At 37.0% G+C, this 16,247-nt stretch overlaps 1 protein-coding gene across 6 annotated transcripts in view; it reads left to right on the top strand.

The window, feature by feature from the left end:
• Positions 1 to 16,247, top strand: part of EPHA6 (EPH receptor A6) — a 467,936-nt gene that overhangs the window by 250,116 nt on the left and 201,573 nt on the right. The window lies entirely within an intron of this gene.

Genomic DNA, 16,247 nt, shown 5'->3' with positions numbered 1-16,247 from the left:
CAAATTGATGTCCAAGGTCAACTTTTATGAGAAACATGGGAAATTAAGAGCTCTGTGTTTTTGTTTATTTCTGCAGCCTATTCCTTTTCCATGTTTAGAAACACTTGCTGTGCCAGGAAACAGCATTGTAGCTTACCAACAAAGCAATCTATATAGCAATGTTGTCTTCTGCCTTGTGTTACTGTAGATGAGAAGGCTATTTCAAAATGATCCCTTGCTGACATTTGTTCCAGAAATGTTTTCCACCTGCTGTGCAGTGACATTGCAACTGTAGCTGAAGTGTTTAATGTAGAACAGGAACCAAACTGGTAAAGCTCCCGTTTTAAGTAGAAGACCTTTGATAATATGAAAGTATTTAGTAAAATTGCTAATGTTCAGGAGGATCCTGTTAGTGTTCCACTTGTAGGAAGGCCTTGGGTTCCTTCACTGATGAGGCTTGCAAAAATCTGCTTACCTGTTTATTTAGGACAAGTAGTTGTGTTGATGCGTAAGTAATTACTTGCTTGCCTTTGGGCATACAAAAATTAACAGCTTGCTGTGATGATGATAATGACAGTAATGATAATACTAATAATATTCAGTAAACAACACAGAAACTACTGACTTGTTGTTCATGTGAGGATGGTAAGAGAAAAACTGTAAGATGCCTAAAATTATATATGCCTTGCACGGAGATTTTTCTTAAACTCTAAGGCTGTGTATCATGTTGTGAGCCTATATCTCCCTTTTCCTTTCTCATTAAAGGAAAAAAAACACCATGGTACCAGAAGCTACTGCTATGTATATTTACTTTTAGATGTTTTGTTACATGGTATTAAATGCAAGTCACCAAGCATGCACAGGTGAAGGTCACCAGAGATATGGTTTGATTTTAGACTGGCTAACAGCTGTGTGAACACAGCTTATGATGTGTATTTAAGTGGTGGACTTTTAAGAAATAATACGTCTTTTTCTGTTGCCCATTCCTGGTTTAAGGATGTAGATTTTCACTGCAGTTTACTCAAAACGGGGAAAAGATGTTTTGATAATTTGTGACACACTGACAATAAACTCTAAAGTGTAAACTGCTTGCATTCCCTATAATAATTCTAACGTTACTAAAAATGCTGTTGGAAGGGCTTCAGAGAATTTAAGACCAGATTTCCAGAATATCTGTCAGTTTATTTGGGTATAAATAGGGAGCTCTGCAGGAGAAAGCATTGTAATAAGTGAAATGGTGGCGTCTATAAAATGTGGTTATAAAGATAAAACCATTTCTGTAGGCTTGCAAGCGGTGTGGTTGTATAAAATTGTAAGCACAGTAACTATATATTTAGCAGTAAAAGAGGAAAAGATAATGTCATATGAAAAATGGGAAAAGATTAATGGTGTTTTCATTGATGGAAATTATTGAGAGGACAGTAAACATTTCTGTGAGTTACTTTTAGTCATAAATAAGTGATACAGAAAAAACTAGGGCATCTAACCTCAGAAAAGGAAGCTGTAGAACTAAAACTTCAGAACATTGCAGAGATTTTACTGATGTTTATAAATCACTTTGAAGTTCTCAGATAAAAGCATTTGTGCCCTTTTTTATTTGTATTGGTAGTCAGCTATCAGTAAAAATTTTATAGTTTTGCTTTTGCCGTATTTACCAAAAATACTAAATAATCGCCTCTACGTTGCATTTCTTTTTCCGTCTATGCCTCCAAACAGTAAATTCACTATTACAGTCTTTCCTTATAATCTTAATTACGCTGAAAGGGATAGTACTTATTGCATGGTGCTGCCGGTTTGCACACAGGTTTGTAGAAAACAAAGATCCAAGATTATATACCTGATGGACTCTTCATTAAGGACTGTAGTGATAGGACAAGGGGTAACGTGTTCAAACTTAAACAGGGGAAGTTTAGATTGGATGTAAGGAAGAAGTTCTTTACTGTAAGGGTGGTGAAGCACTGGAATGGGTTGCCCAGGGAAGCTGTGAATGCTCCATCCCTGGAGGTGTTCAAGGCCAGGTTGGACAGAGCCTTGGGTGCCATGGTTTAGTGTGAGGTGTCCCTGCCCATGGCAGGGGGGGGTTGGAACTGAATGATCTTAAGGTCCTTTCCAACCCTAACTATTCTATGATTCTGTGATGTGACAACAAATCAAAAATATCTTAATGTGTGCAAGGACTACATTACCAGAAGTTCAGACACAGTGCTTGAAACCAAATTTTCTCTTTTGATTTATGGCTAATATGGAACATCTAGATCGTATTTATCCCGTGTTAATATTTATCCCATATTATAGTAGTGTGTGTATATATATATATATAGTATTTATAGACAGATAGATATATATAGTATTTATCCCATGTTAATATTTATCCCGTATTATAGTAGTGTGTATATATATAGTATTTATAGATAGATAGATATAGATAAATACTATATATATATTATTTATCCCATGTTATCCCCGTGTTTATCGCAGAACGTATTTATCCTGTGTTAATACCACCTTCTTATATGTAATTTTTTGTTACATACTGTTTTGAAGTTTTTGGTATCCATATTGCATGAAGTGCTAGACCTCTTTGAAATACATCAGTCTTCAGAAATATATAAAATCTTCAATTGTTGTATCTCTGTTAAGAATATAGGATGATATCTTCAGCTGTTGTAAATCCAGCCCATTCTGTTAGCTACATTAATTTATAGTAGCTGAGGAGCTAGCCTTTTATTTTCTTCAAGCATGTTGGATTTACTTCCCTCTAGTGGCCCTTTCTTTTTGATGGTTTACATGAAATTAACAGGTACTTCTTCAAATGTGCAATTTTTTTTTCTCTTTTTGGAGAAGATAACTGCTGTTGGCATTCTGCTGAATAAAGTGATGCAATGAGAGTACTGTAGACATCCATAGAAACTGCCGAATTGCTCTACCATAGGTAGTGAGTGGAGTAGTCCGAGAGCATCAGAGAGGGAGAATATTTGCTGACAGCAGAAGTGAACTAATTCAAAAGCGATTAAGGCTCATCTTTATGCACAGAGCTCTACCGCAACTAATATTAAAATTTAAATGCCTCCTCATGCAATCACCAGCATCAACAAGATTAAGTTAACTGCTCAGCTCTGACAATGACAAGAAGCGGACTAAAGGAAAGTAACACTTTGAAAAGGCTTTGCAAACTGCATCCAGTTTGCAAATTGATGACTAAAGCATTACCAGACCTGATCAAGTACTAAAAAAAAAGAGATAATTATTAACATTAATGTAAGAAATACAAAATAAACTTTGTGGCATTCATGATTTTTTTTAGCTATTAATTTGGTAAAAGTATTCATAAATTTCAATATTGGTTTTGGCTTTTTCTCCTCCAGACTTCATGAGGAAACAAAGTTCCTGCGGTCACATTGTCTGCCAGGCTCTCTAAAGAACTGTGAAACTATTAGCCAGCATGAGCTCAATAACAGAGAAATAGAATTCACAGATACAATGTTCGTTTGAGCAGAGTAGTGACAAATCATAGCATAGTTAGGGTTGGAAAAGACCTTAAGATCCTCTAGTTCCAACCCCTCTGCCATGATCACTTAAGAGTCCCCAAGCTCTTGGTTGGGGTCTGTAAGTTGAAAAGCAAGTTTCAGCTACATAATGCTTACTGGACTAGAGATGCAGCCAGCTGATCAACCACTTAACCTGTCTGTTGGCTAGTCAGTAAAGAAAAAATATAGGTAGTTCCTCTATGATCACAGCATGTGCTGTGTCTTGTCCAACACAAACAAGGATGGGGTAGGGATGCATTAGGATGTGTAGATGCTGCAGATGGAGAGATGAGGAGAGGAAGCTGTATTCTACTTTTGTGTGGCTTATTTGCAGAATGTGTTGAGATACCAAAATAATCATGACTTTAAATTCAGACAAACGGACAGATAAACGCGAGGTTTTGCTCAGAAAAGCACTTAAGCAAAGTCCCTGTTCAAGGAAGAGCATTAGTGCGTATTAACTGCTTCCCCAAAACACTGCTAAAATAAGTTGAAAACAACTGAAAGGTAAAACGTGGTTTTTGGAAATAATAATCAAAAAATATTTAACAATACTGTTGTTCAGAAAAGTGCCTGGAAGCCTGTTCTTTGTGGGAGCAAGAAAGTTTTATAAAGCAATAAATATGCTGAGTATGAAGTAATTGTACTCAATCGACTTTAAATCATTGTGTGAAGAAGCAGAGAATTATATGCTGACTTGTAATTTATGTTTCTCTTTTGACTAATGGAAGGAAGAGACACCTCACTACTTAACTTTCTTAGCATGCCTTGGAGTCTGCATTGCCCAAAGAAAATTCAGAACTACTTGAGGTTTTTCATGCATAATTGAAGCAGCAAGTAATGAATAATTAAGCAAACCAGAACTTAAAACAATAGTTCCTATTTCCAAATAATAGTCCACATACACATTTACCCAGCGGATATTCCTGTGTTCTATTCCCTGAGAACAGAGGGGTTTTTAACGTTACACTATGCAGGGCAGTAGGAGAGTCATGAGACATCCTAAGTACGTGATTATACAGACAGACAGTGGCCTGCCCCATTTCAGTTCACCATTTCAACTGCATCACTGAGGAGTGGCACTCCTATAGTGTTTCACTGACTGAATTCCTCATTGTCTGCTCTGCATCTTCACCGTTTCATGCTCCTCCTGTGGGACTCCATGCTGGCAGCCCTGAGCTCACATTTCACCTGCAAGTCCCACAGCAGTGACCTCCCCTGAATCACAGTGCAGCCATGGGACACTTTGCAGGCATTGTTCTGCATGTCTTTCCTGCCTTGGTGGAAAGTTTACACTAGGAAAACGCTCCTCCTGCCACTGCATCCCAGAAATCTCATTTTCTCCCTCCTCAGTTCTGCAGTTTGTGAGTGACTGGTCCCCGTGACATCAAAGACCTTGTACCAGTGGACAAAGTTTGAGGCATGAGAGAATTCGCTCTGCGAGGGCACACACCCTATCACTGTATTAAAGACCTGTCTAGTTTTGCGGTGTCTGTCTGCTGTTGGCAGCCTGTGACTAGCTGACATTTTCAGGCAGACTCTGAAACTGCAAATCTGGCAGGATTTCTTTGTCTAATACATTTTATTTTATGTAAGTCACAGGCAGACATATGCTAGGTGATGTTTCCTAATCTGATGGTAGAATCTTGCCAGTTTCTGAAGGGGATTGCCTTTCATTTGATTCCTGTTTCCAAATAAGTTGCAGCAAATGTATTGTTCCTAGTACAGGTGGCTGCTCAGACATACTTGTAGGCCAGTGTGGATGGTGTGTGTGTGTGTAGCAAAAGCAACTTCTTACCAGTCGCTTAGAGCAGTGGAACTAAGGAATGCATGGGAGGATTTCAGTGTCTCTTCCAGGAATAAGCATGATTATCACCATGAATTAATGGCACATAGCATTATAATAACGATGCAGATGATGTAAGTTGTTAAGAGCCCAATCCAACTGTCACAAAAATGTCTAATTGTCAGTACCAGGGCAGTTTATCAGGACTAATCCTTCTGGCTGATGACAGTAGAGTTTCAGGATGCTCATTCCCTTTTTGCTCATTCCGAGTTGCTTCCCACAGTAGCATCTGACTTTCACCATAGTAAAAGTCAGCTTTCCTTTTTCCCTAATACTCAGATCTCTGCAGATGCGGTTGTCCTTTGTAACTTAAAAGTCACGAAAGCTTGTCTTTTCATAATGACATGATGAAACCCTTTGGACTGTCTTCCAAACTACTTATATTAAGGGTTTATAAATCTAAAGGTGCAGCTGTTTCTAATCACTGTTGAGATGGAGTATTAGGTTGCATAAAAGCCTGCTACCTCCTGTATGAAGACAGGCTGAGAAAGTTGGGGCTGTTCAGCCTGGAGAAGAGAAGGCTGCGTGGGGACCTCAGAGCAGCCTTCCAGTGTCTGAAGGGGGGCTATAAGGATGCTGGGGAGGGACTCTTCATTAGGGACTGTAGAGATAGGACAAGGGGTAATGGGTTAAAATTTAAACAAGGGAAGTTTAGATTGGATACAAGGAGGAAATTCTTTACTGTAAGGGTGGTGAGGCACTGGAATGGGTTGCCCAGGGAAGTTGTGAATGCTCCATCCCTGGCAGTGTTCAAGGCCAGGTTGGACAGAGCCTTGGGTGAGATGGTTTACTGTGAGGTGTCCCTGCCCATGACAGGGGGGCTGGAACTTGATGAACTTAAGGTCTTTTCCAACCCTAACTATTCTATGATTCTATGAAACAGACACAAAACAATGTCCATCAGGTATTGCCAGATCTCAAGCTACGTTAAAGAAAGATGAAGTTTGCATAGATGATAATAGGTGAGAAATTTATGGCATTTGTGTACCTGATAACTGCAACTGTATTGATAGTTTTATCCTGTACCTGGTACAGAGCAGAGCAATGCTGCTGGTGCTAATTATGTGAAAAAATTGAAAAGAAGTATCAGTTCATTGGTTACTGGCTAGGGACAGTCTGTAAAAGTCCGTATTGAATGTGATGTGAAGACAGTAAGAGGGATTACGAACAAAAAGAAGAGTTTGAGATGTGTACTCTCTATTTTCAGTCCTTTCTGAGCATTTAAATGATCCATTTAAAAAAAGGTATTCGGCATTATGCAATGAATATTCAGGCCAGTCTGTTCAACTGTATGAATGCATATACATATTTATGTCAGTGAATGTCAGAAATTAAGCGTTTACATGTGGAAAGAAAACCGCAAGGCAAAAATGCTGTATGGCAGTTCTCAGACTTGTTCAACTAACATTCTGCTGAATGCTCTTCTGCCAGAATTCAGAGTTTCAAGGGCTGTTTGTGCAGCATGGTTATCACCCACATATTTTCATCTGCTGATACCTCTATACATCTAAACTACTTTTTGCTGATGTTTCTTCACACATATGCCTGATTACTGCACAGTGACCATTGGTGAAAAATGGTTTTAAAACAGCCTTGATTTATAACCTGAAGATTTTTTAAATATTTATAAATTTTCTTTAACAAATATATTCATTTTTTTCTGGCAGATGTTGATGTTCAGTCATTTCTTTAATGCAGGAAAAGTAAACATCACTGTATTCACTTTTTCTTCTCGTTCACCAATATTACCCATTGAGGTAGTTAGAATGTGTTCCTCTAAGTTATGCAATATGAGGAAAATAAAATGAAATTCTAATTTGAAGGAGGAGGGGAAGGAGGTTAATCAATACTGTGCTTTTACCATAACATACCTACTAGTGGTCTTTCAGCCTTTATAATAGATTCCTTCACTGCATGACACCCTATTATTTATAACCATCGGCAATTTGTGTGACATGCGTTTTCAGCAAGTTTCTGATTTAATTTACAGTAACTAAAGTACCACATCCAAATGCTGCAGCAATTGTATATTTAATAATAATAGGGTTTATTTCAATTTGTAAAAAGGACATTTGTGGATAAAATGTAAAATAATCATTATGAAATTGGTAGGCAAAAAGCACTGGTATAAGAAATATGCCTTTATTTTCTTTGTTCCTGTTGTAGTCAGTAGCTGCGGAGGGCACTGAGCACATTCTTAAGGCCCCTAAAAATAAGATGTTTATTCATCAACTTTGGTGATTTTAAACAAGTATTTCAAATAAGCTTATTGGCGCTATCTGTGCATCACTCAGCTAAGAACTGTGTTAGGATAATCGAGCACATTTCAATTAGCTGGAACATTTCACAGTGAGTGATATATAGTTAGAAGAAACATTATTGACTATCATACTTAGGGTAGAGTACACTATATTTCTGATATAAACTGGTGATTTAAGTAATTAGAAACCTCTGCCACAAATGTAAATAGACCAACTTGCAAGTTTTTTCAGAGTTCCATTAAGAACCTTCTGTTTTCAAAGTTTACCTAAACATTTCTGAAAGCTATTTAATTAGAAAACAAACAGGCAAACAAGCTAAAAGCCAACCACAACCCTGGTGTTCCCAGTATTGGACAAGTAAAATGAACACTTCTGTTGCATTCTTAGCAAGAGGAGTGATTTTGGTGAAGGGTAGTAAAGGAAGACATTCATCACAGCTAGTCAATCTAAACCAGATTGTGTTTGTACATGTCACGACTTTCACACAAACCTTCAGGGACCATGCTCAAAATGAAGGACGTGGTAAATTACAAACCAGTTCTGCTGATGTTTGCTACGGGGCTTTAGAGCAATTATGTCAGTAGCAGGTTGCTCCGATTCATTTCCTTTTTAAAATGTAGTTTTTTCATTACACTCAACAACCCTTCTCCTTCCACTGCTGTGACTCTTCCTTACGCATTTGCCTTAGGCTCAGAGTTTGGAAGTAGTTTTCATTTATATACGGTAATGGCATTAAGTTGTGCATATTGGAATAAGGTTGAAAGCTGACTCAAAATTATGTAGTTTCCTAAGCTTCAGAAGCCTGTTTATTTTACAGTTCTGTTAGCTTCAAGATAATATTTCTAATAACATGCTTATGCCTTTTTCTGCCCAGACTAACAGTGAGAGACATCTGTTTACTATCTTTGTATCTGTGTTACATATTTAAGTGTTTTCCCACTGTGTTAAAATTTATACTGGCTTGTCCAGTGACCTTCTAGTAAAGATTGTTGCTCTGAGAAGATTATACTAGCCAGGGTATGCACACTTACTATTTAGTATAGAAATGCATCTTGCCTTTAACAGCCCCTGTCATAAGTGAGCCTTCATATTCTACTCTCAATGGTAATTGGACAGAGATGATGAAGCAGGGGTTGGCAGCTAGTGTCAAGATTGGTCAGTGTTTGGCTGGCCAAGAGTGAAAGAAGGAAAATAAAGACACTCTTAATCTGCTAAAAGTTATTTCCATCCAGCATGCAATCTTTGATTTCCATTGAGAAGTGATGCTTGCATATTAAATATGCATATTTTTCTTTATTCTCTTTAAGGCTTCCCCTAAAACCTTCACTTAAGCAGGAATATTATCAGGTATACAAGACACGGCTGCAGGTTCTAAGGTGGACTTTTTCAATAAAGACATTTTAAATCAGTTTCATACTTTCTTGACCCTCTGGAGTGAGTGCAGCTGATTCTGTGAAGGACTAACTATTCAGAGTATTTTGTGTAAGTTGTTTTCACTTACTGAAGTGACATGAAAGTTAGCAGTCGCTGCATCAGATTCAGGTGCTTGATTTTGCCGTCTGCATGTAGAGTCATGATAGACAAAATGAGAAGGTGAATCAAAGAGCCACACCCAGGGAAAACATGAGCAAAAGGAAGAGGCATGTGCATTAAAGAATTTAGGCTATAAAAAGATTTTAAAATATTAAATATAATGCTTTTTTAAAAAAATGTGTGTTCAGCAAATCAGACCAATTTGATAACTGTGTTTCTTCTTTGAATAACAGTATCATCTTGTGCACTAAACTACCCAGTATTTGAAAACTGAAATGTTAAATCAAGCGTTTGAAAGGAAAATAATTGCAACGTTTGATCTGATGTCCCAGAGCTCTTTCACTGGCAGTCAGTTGCAGATGTCCTACTGGATAAAAAAGCAAGGGGGAGCCTGGCTTAGCTAACGTTTCCTGAACACTCCTGTTGTTTCCTCTACTCTTGCTTTTATTTCCTTTGCCTTCATCCACAGTATTTGGATAACTAGTTGCAACTTGTCTGCTGAAGTTAATGGTAAACCCTCTACATTGCTGCAGTGTTAATTAAATCCCATTCTTCATTGAATTAATCTACAATTGGAGGAATTGTCTTTGTGCTATACAGTCTGAATATAAGTATTTTTAGAATTGCTTTTTCCATATAATTTTAAATAATACAGAAAGCAGCTCCTAAATCATGTGCTTGATCTGTAATTGTATTGAAGTGTTCAGCGATTAATGTACATTATCTAAGTGACTTATAAATTCTAACTTCTTATGCATTGCAAACAGTTGATGTATGATCCCATGAGTTTCTGACAAGTTGCTCAGACAGTTTCCAATAATGTATTTTGCAGTTTAGAAATGAATGATCGTTTTATTCTATTAACTCAAATCTGTCTATAAAGCAGATTGTCTGATTCCTATGGCTGGTTCATATATACATATTATCAAACTGTAAGCTCAGTTTTTCAAAACTATATTGTCCTCCTGAAATTATCTAACAGTTCTTTTTATCCTGTAATTGAAGATCAATGAGGACTGAAAAATAGTTTTTTTACAGGATAGGGTAATGGAGTAATGGGATTCAGGGAATTCAGTCTATAGTTCAAGGATGATGGGCTATGGTCTATCAGCAAGAGAAAAGATAGGAGCCTGCCACCTTTCCTCAACTCATACATTTTTCTGTCAAGCTAGAAACGGTCATTTACTAATTCAACATGAGGTGAATATTTCATATCTCATTGCCATATATTCTTAGATATGATTTATTCTCATAAAGGGAAAATATTTTAACTGATATTTAGTACCCCTCTATTCCAGTTTACGGAAAGCATTCAGTTTATGCAACTCAGACTAGAATATGAAATATTTGGAGAGAGTAAATAGAGCAAATCACATTTTTCTAATGTGGTGTTAAATACTAATAATCTTTAAAAATGATGGCTTTTATTTGCAAATTGATTTTGTATGGTCAAAGAAGCAAGTTGACAGCATGAAAGAATCAAGTCTGTGCCTTTTTAGAGACCATGTGTGACTATAGAGCTGTGTTAACATAGTTCCCTGGTGTACATTATTTTAGTACTGGAAGAAGAACATAGCTTTATCTGCATTTATCTCCTTGACCTTTTCGTGAAACAATCAGGTTCATCGGTGCCAATTTCAGTGGTAACTTTTGTTATATGCAACATACTCTAACACTAAAAAAGTGATTAAATTCAGATGAACAAAGGGATGTTTGCAAGATCTGTGAAGTGAAATTTCACTGTAAATAGTTTCTTGTGTTGTACCCCATAGGAGCTGAGGGAAAAAGAAACAGGTTGTCCTCCAATACCTCCACCCTCTACCCACAGAGCCACCTGCACCAACCACACTGCTAAGGCATTAACATGATACTGAAATGTTTCTACATTGCATTTCCACATATGTATTGGTGCAGTTCCGTGCATGTTCACAGACCTATTGCAGGTTGTCCTTATCTGCTTTCCAAGCTGTCTAACATCACATTTGCTTCATTGTCTTCCTCTTTAAGATTTTTGCTTTTCTTTTATAATCATTGGTCTGTGACACTACTGATTCATAAAGATGGCCTGACTTTTCTATGTAAGCACCCAAGATGTCAGCCACAATACTGGGCGGTGAACAATTCCAAAAGGCCAGGCTACTGCATGAAAAATCAGTTTGGATCCTGGTTTTCCGTATTCATGTATACAGTAACTTTCTGGATAAACTAAATTTTTACATCCTCATAAACATAAGAAATTTAAGCTCTTTTAAGCAGTGGTGTGATTTTTTTCTATTTTAAGACGATGGGTATTCTGTAAAATGTTAAAAATGTGGCTTTCTCATGCAGTTTCATGGAGAATAAGACTAGTATCTTAAAAAATAATTTGTGTGAGTGCCATATGTGTCAGTTTTTATGAGCCAGTCACTATTATTCAGTCTATCAGTTGATGAAGGTTTAAAGTTAATTAAAATCAGAATCTGGAGTTTATTCTGTAATTAATTGTAATTTAAAGGATAAAAATGCATACTGTTTTCTCTAAATAATTTTATTTCTACAGGCATCTATATAGTATTAAAAGCTGTCATTACATGTATGAGTAGCGTGAAAATAGTGCTTTGCCACTGATTCGTTAAGTTTACCATATACTAAATACATGCTGGTATGCTAGTGTCTTTGCTAAAATATAATTTTACTTCCTTGAAATATTTTAATAATATTGTAATATTTTCAGGCTTACCAGACTGATACCTGAGCTGCATTTCTTTGTAACACTAAAACTACATTTTCATTGAAAATATCCAATCCAGCTCTTTCAAAGAATTTCATAGATGAAATGCATTCCCTTACTTACTGTCTGTGTAAAATGTCTTCCCACCTTTCTGTTTGAGTTTTTTCAGTGTCAGGCAAACATTTGAAGTACCCAATATACGTGGGGTATTGTGAATTAGGTAGCAATGCGGTGACATCTAGAAGCGGTAGAAAATAAAGACCTGACTCACAAGAAGTTGGGTACCTCTTACACAGTTACCGATGCGCACTGTAGGCGTTCCACCAAGTGAGAGAATGGCACACAGGGAGTAAGAAAAGTGTGTGCAAGTTTTCTGCAGGACCGACAGGTGTTCCAGGGAACTCGGCTCTCATTAAGCATCTCGGTGAAAGGAAAGCACTAAGAGCTGCAGTTCACTGAGCACCTTTGAAAATCTTGCCCCATCGCAGAGATGCTTAATGGAAACTGGCGTGTTTTACAAACCAGGCCGTTAGTCCTTTCTCAATCAATAAAATTCACTGGAAGTGTAGCATTTCTCTCAGAAGGATGCTAGGTCACATATTATCTCGTACCGATAGAAGTGTAGAGCAACTGTGAAAGTAAATCATTTAAGCACAGCCTGCTCTACTGGTACTTCTGATGTCTTGATATAAGATGAAACATCTGAAGGTGTGAGCTTTACACTCTCAGCCTTATTACTGGGTGGCCAGTATTTTGACCAGGTTTTTCTGTTCATAAAGTGTTAAAAAATGAGCTTACAGATTTGGAGGGTTTTGCTTTTTTGTTCTTTTTCTACTTAGAAATCCCTGCTTATCTACTGAGTTTGTTTAGATGCCTTTGCAGTAATTAAAGATAAAAAGATTTAATAAGGGTAAATGTTATTACAGTATACTGTTTGGATTTTAAAGCATGAAAAGATTCCATTATTCTGAGTTAAAGCAATATGAGAGAGTCGCTGTAAGAACTGTGAGTTTGCAACAGGAAACGAGACTATCACAGATTTGTTGGAAGTAATACAAATGCTCCAGGTTTTTATGAAAGAGATGGTTTAACTTTTGGTGACTTTCACAGCCATTTTTATGCAAAGTAACATATTCATTTCTTTTAAGAAATTATTTTTATCTAGGAATAGAACATCAAATACTAAATTCAAACACCTACATTGTACAGAAATTTTCATTAAAAAAAAACTTGAGGTTCCAAATTATATTGCTGGAGAGTTTTTCAAGAAACCTTTATTCATCATCATATTTTTCTCTGCAGTCTAACAGCCTACACGTCTCCATGATAACAGGCCAGTGTCATCCCACATCATCCTCATTTGTGTGCACATTACAAACATTAACCCAGTGATCCTTGAAGGCAAATAGGTAGAATAGGGGTTGATAATCCTGTAAATTCAAAGAGCAACAGTGAGTCCAATAAAAGAGAGAATAGCCCTCAAATCATCTTTGACTGTGTCACAGTTAAAATGTGGAAAAAGCTTCAGGTTTTGGATGATACTAATGATCTGAAAGCAAAAAAATATTGGATTCACCAAAGATGATTAAAGATTTTTAAAAGTCTATCAGACTTTTCCTGGGTGGAAAACTGTGTTTGAGAAAAGGGTGGTTAGAAAAACAAACTAACAAAACCATTCCCCCCAAAAGAAGTCTTTCCTAAAATTTTTAAGTTACTTCTTAGTTTCTATAGAACAAGAGTGGTTTGTTGTTTCTTATTCCATAATATAGAGTAGTGTGGAATAATAGGCAGATTTCTGTTTCTCTCCTTCACTCTGTTTTTCTGATACGGATCGGTGAGTGAATTTGTGCCATCACTGTACACAGACATATGTGGGTGGCTCTCTGAAGTCCTTATTTCTTAAAAGCAAATGCATTAAATTTGTAAAACTGTTAGCAAATGATAATAGTATAAAAATATGTGTTTATTTATTTAACTTTTTAAAGGAATATAAAAGAATTCCAACTGAAGTTAAAAGCTAAATGTGAGATATTGGACCAAATAGTCCAGATTATTCACCTTCAAGGAAGTTCAGAAACATAGCTGACATTTATTTTCACGATAGTAACTGTAATGAAATGTGTTCTTCTGTTTACTGTTTTTTCTTAACCTTTTGCTATTGACTTCTAACAGTGAAATAATATATAGTATCATATACGCTAGCAACAATCAGTCCGGGGTCTGCCATTTGGATACTAGTGTATGCTTTTTTAGGGGGATGCACTCACCTTGCTTTGCAGTATTTCCTGAGAACATAACATCAATTGTCCACTTCTGCCCACCAAGTAGAGGCTTACTGCTGCAATAAAAAGTTATTCTGAGTATTAAGGTGGGAAAAGAACTGTTTGAAACGTTAGATTCTTTCTGTCAGGCAGCTAGGATTTAACTGGAACACACTCGGTTATAAAACAGGTTTTCATTGATCTGAGTGTTGGAATTCTTAACTGTAGTTTATTTTCCCTTTGATTTTGAAATCCATAAGTGCCAGTCATAGCTTTAAGAGCGAAAACCATTGGCATGGGAGTCTAAATTAAAATTGATGAATTGAGACTGCTAGTGACCACTACCTCAGCCAAACACAAATGCCACGACTGTAGCTCTTGCTGCACGCTTCACTTGAAGTGTGACGAATTAGGCAAGAAGTTGATTACTAACTTAGAATGAAGATGATGATGCTGATTGGAAAAGGCATCATAAAACAACTCTTTTATTTGCAGCAATCCCATCTGATATATCAACAAATACAGAAGCACTAACAAAAATTAGTCTGATTGAAAAAGTGGGCATTTGTTATGGGTGTATATGTCTGTGGCAATAGCTATGTGTATGTGAAGGTGACTTTCCTTTGAGGATGTGTTTGGCAGCTTAAAAATGTAAGAGCAAATTGAAAGATGCATGAGACAGTTTTGTACCTAGGTTGTAGGTTGTTGGGGGTGAGGTACATATATCTCTATCACCACTGACTAGATATTACAGTTGCTGTCAACTGTCTTAGTGGCAGCAAGTGCCAGGATGAACAATTACTCTTTAAGAGAGTATGACCTTAAAGACCAAGCGGAGCTGTAAATCTTACATCTCTTTAACTAGTCTCTCATTTATTTCACTTTATGTCCACTATGCACAGATTCAAAAGGAGGCACAACAGCACTCAGGAATTGACTGGACAACAGTTTCCCTATTCTAAAGTTTCAGATTTAATGCTAGTTTCAGTATCTGAGACTATTTCACAACTGATGAGTGACTTGTTCTTTCTAGCAACACATTAGTTACTCATTAGTAGTGTGAAAAGACCCCTAGGAGTATATAGATTGGTGAAATAGTTCTCCATTTGCCTCAGGTGAAGAAAAATACTTTTAAAATCCTACAAAAGCTGAAGTCCGTGCAACTGAGTCTTTACCTCCTAAAACAAAGACATAAGTGTTTGAAGTTGAAGATTTAATGAGTTAATACAGAGCTCTCAATGCAAGTGTGAATGTATAAATAAGAGTACTAAGCTGAGCTCTTTTTCCCTTGTGGTTACCAAGCAGCTTGCTTGGCACTCCCTTTCCTACCCTTGCACTCCCCTCCTGGTCTCATGCTTGATTTCCTTTCCCACTGCAAAGTTGATGGTATCGTTTGTGGGTATTGTTCTGCCTTGGAGTGACTGGTACTGCATACATTCATGCATACATACATACATACATCATCAGTTGTCATGGGAAGATTGCTCTATGTTACTTAATCCTGGGGGGCATAGACTTAAAGATAAAAATTGCTTTAGCCCTTCGAGTGAATGACATGAGCACACATCGTACTTTCAGTATTCTCTGCAGTTTTAAGTGTTGTACCGTTTTGCTAATCATGAAGTGAGGTAGTTGCTGTATATGTACAGTCTGTCACTGTGCAAAGCCTGTTTATTCTGGAGAGAACTGTACAGATTTAATAAGGGTTTGTCACTATGCTACATCATTCTGCCTATATAGTTAGCAGTCTTCCAATATTGCTACCATACACATTTCCACAACTTGAAGACTCAACCATAAACACGCATTCAACTTACAGCTTTTGTTATGGTGCCTCAGACCAAGTGTTAAATTCAGTAAACTCTTACAATAATTGTATTAGTCTGGTATCATGCCCAGAAAGGTCTTATTACTTCAGAAACCTTTTCTTGTACAACTAAAACTTGCCTTGCAGCAGAGAAACTGTTGCAAGACACTAGATAATAAAGACAGAACAACTGCTGCACGAGAACTGAATGCTTAAAAGAAAGTGAGTAGTGAAAGGAAAAACACCAAAGCCCTGTGCATGGGTTGCATAGAAAGCTGTGACTTCTGACTTCATTTTGGAAGGACAGCTTTCTACTCTGTTCA

This window comes from Pezoporus wallicus, unplaced genomic scaffold (assembly GCF_028554395.1).
Source record: "Pezoporus wallicus isolate ANWC-B61680 ecotype Strahan unplaced genomic scaffold, APGP_CSIRO_Pwel_v1 contig_6814, whole genome shotgun sequence".
Lineage (NCBI taxonomy): Eukaryota > Metazoa > Chordata > Aves > Psittaciformes > Psittacidae > Pezoporus > Pezoporus wallicus.
The sequence above is the reverse complement of the archived record's forward strand: the minus strand, read 5'-3'. Positions and strand labels throughout refer to the sequence as shown.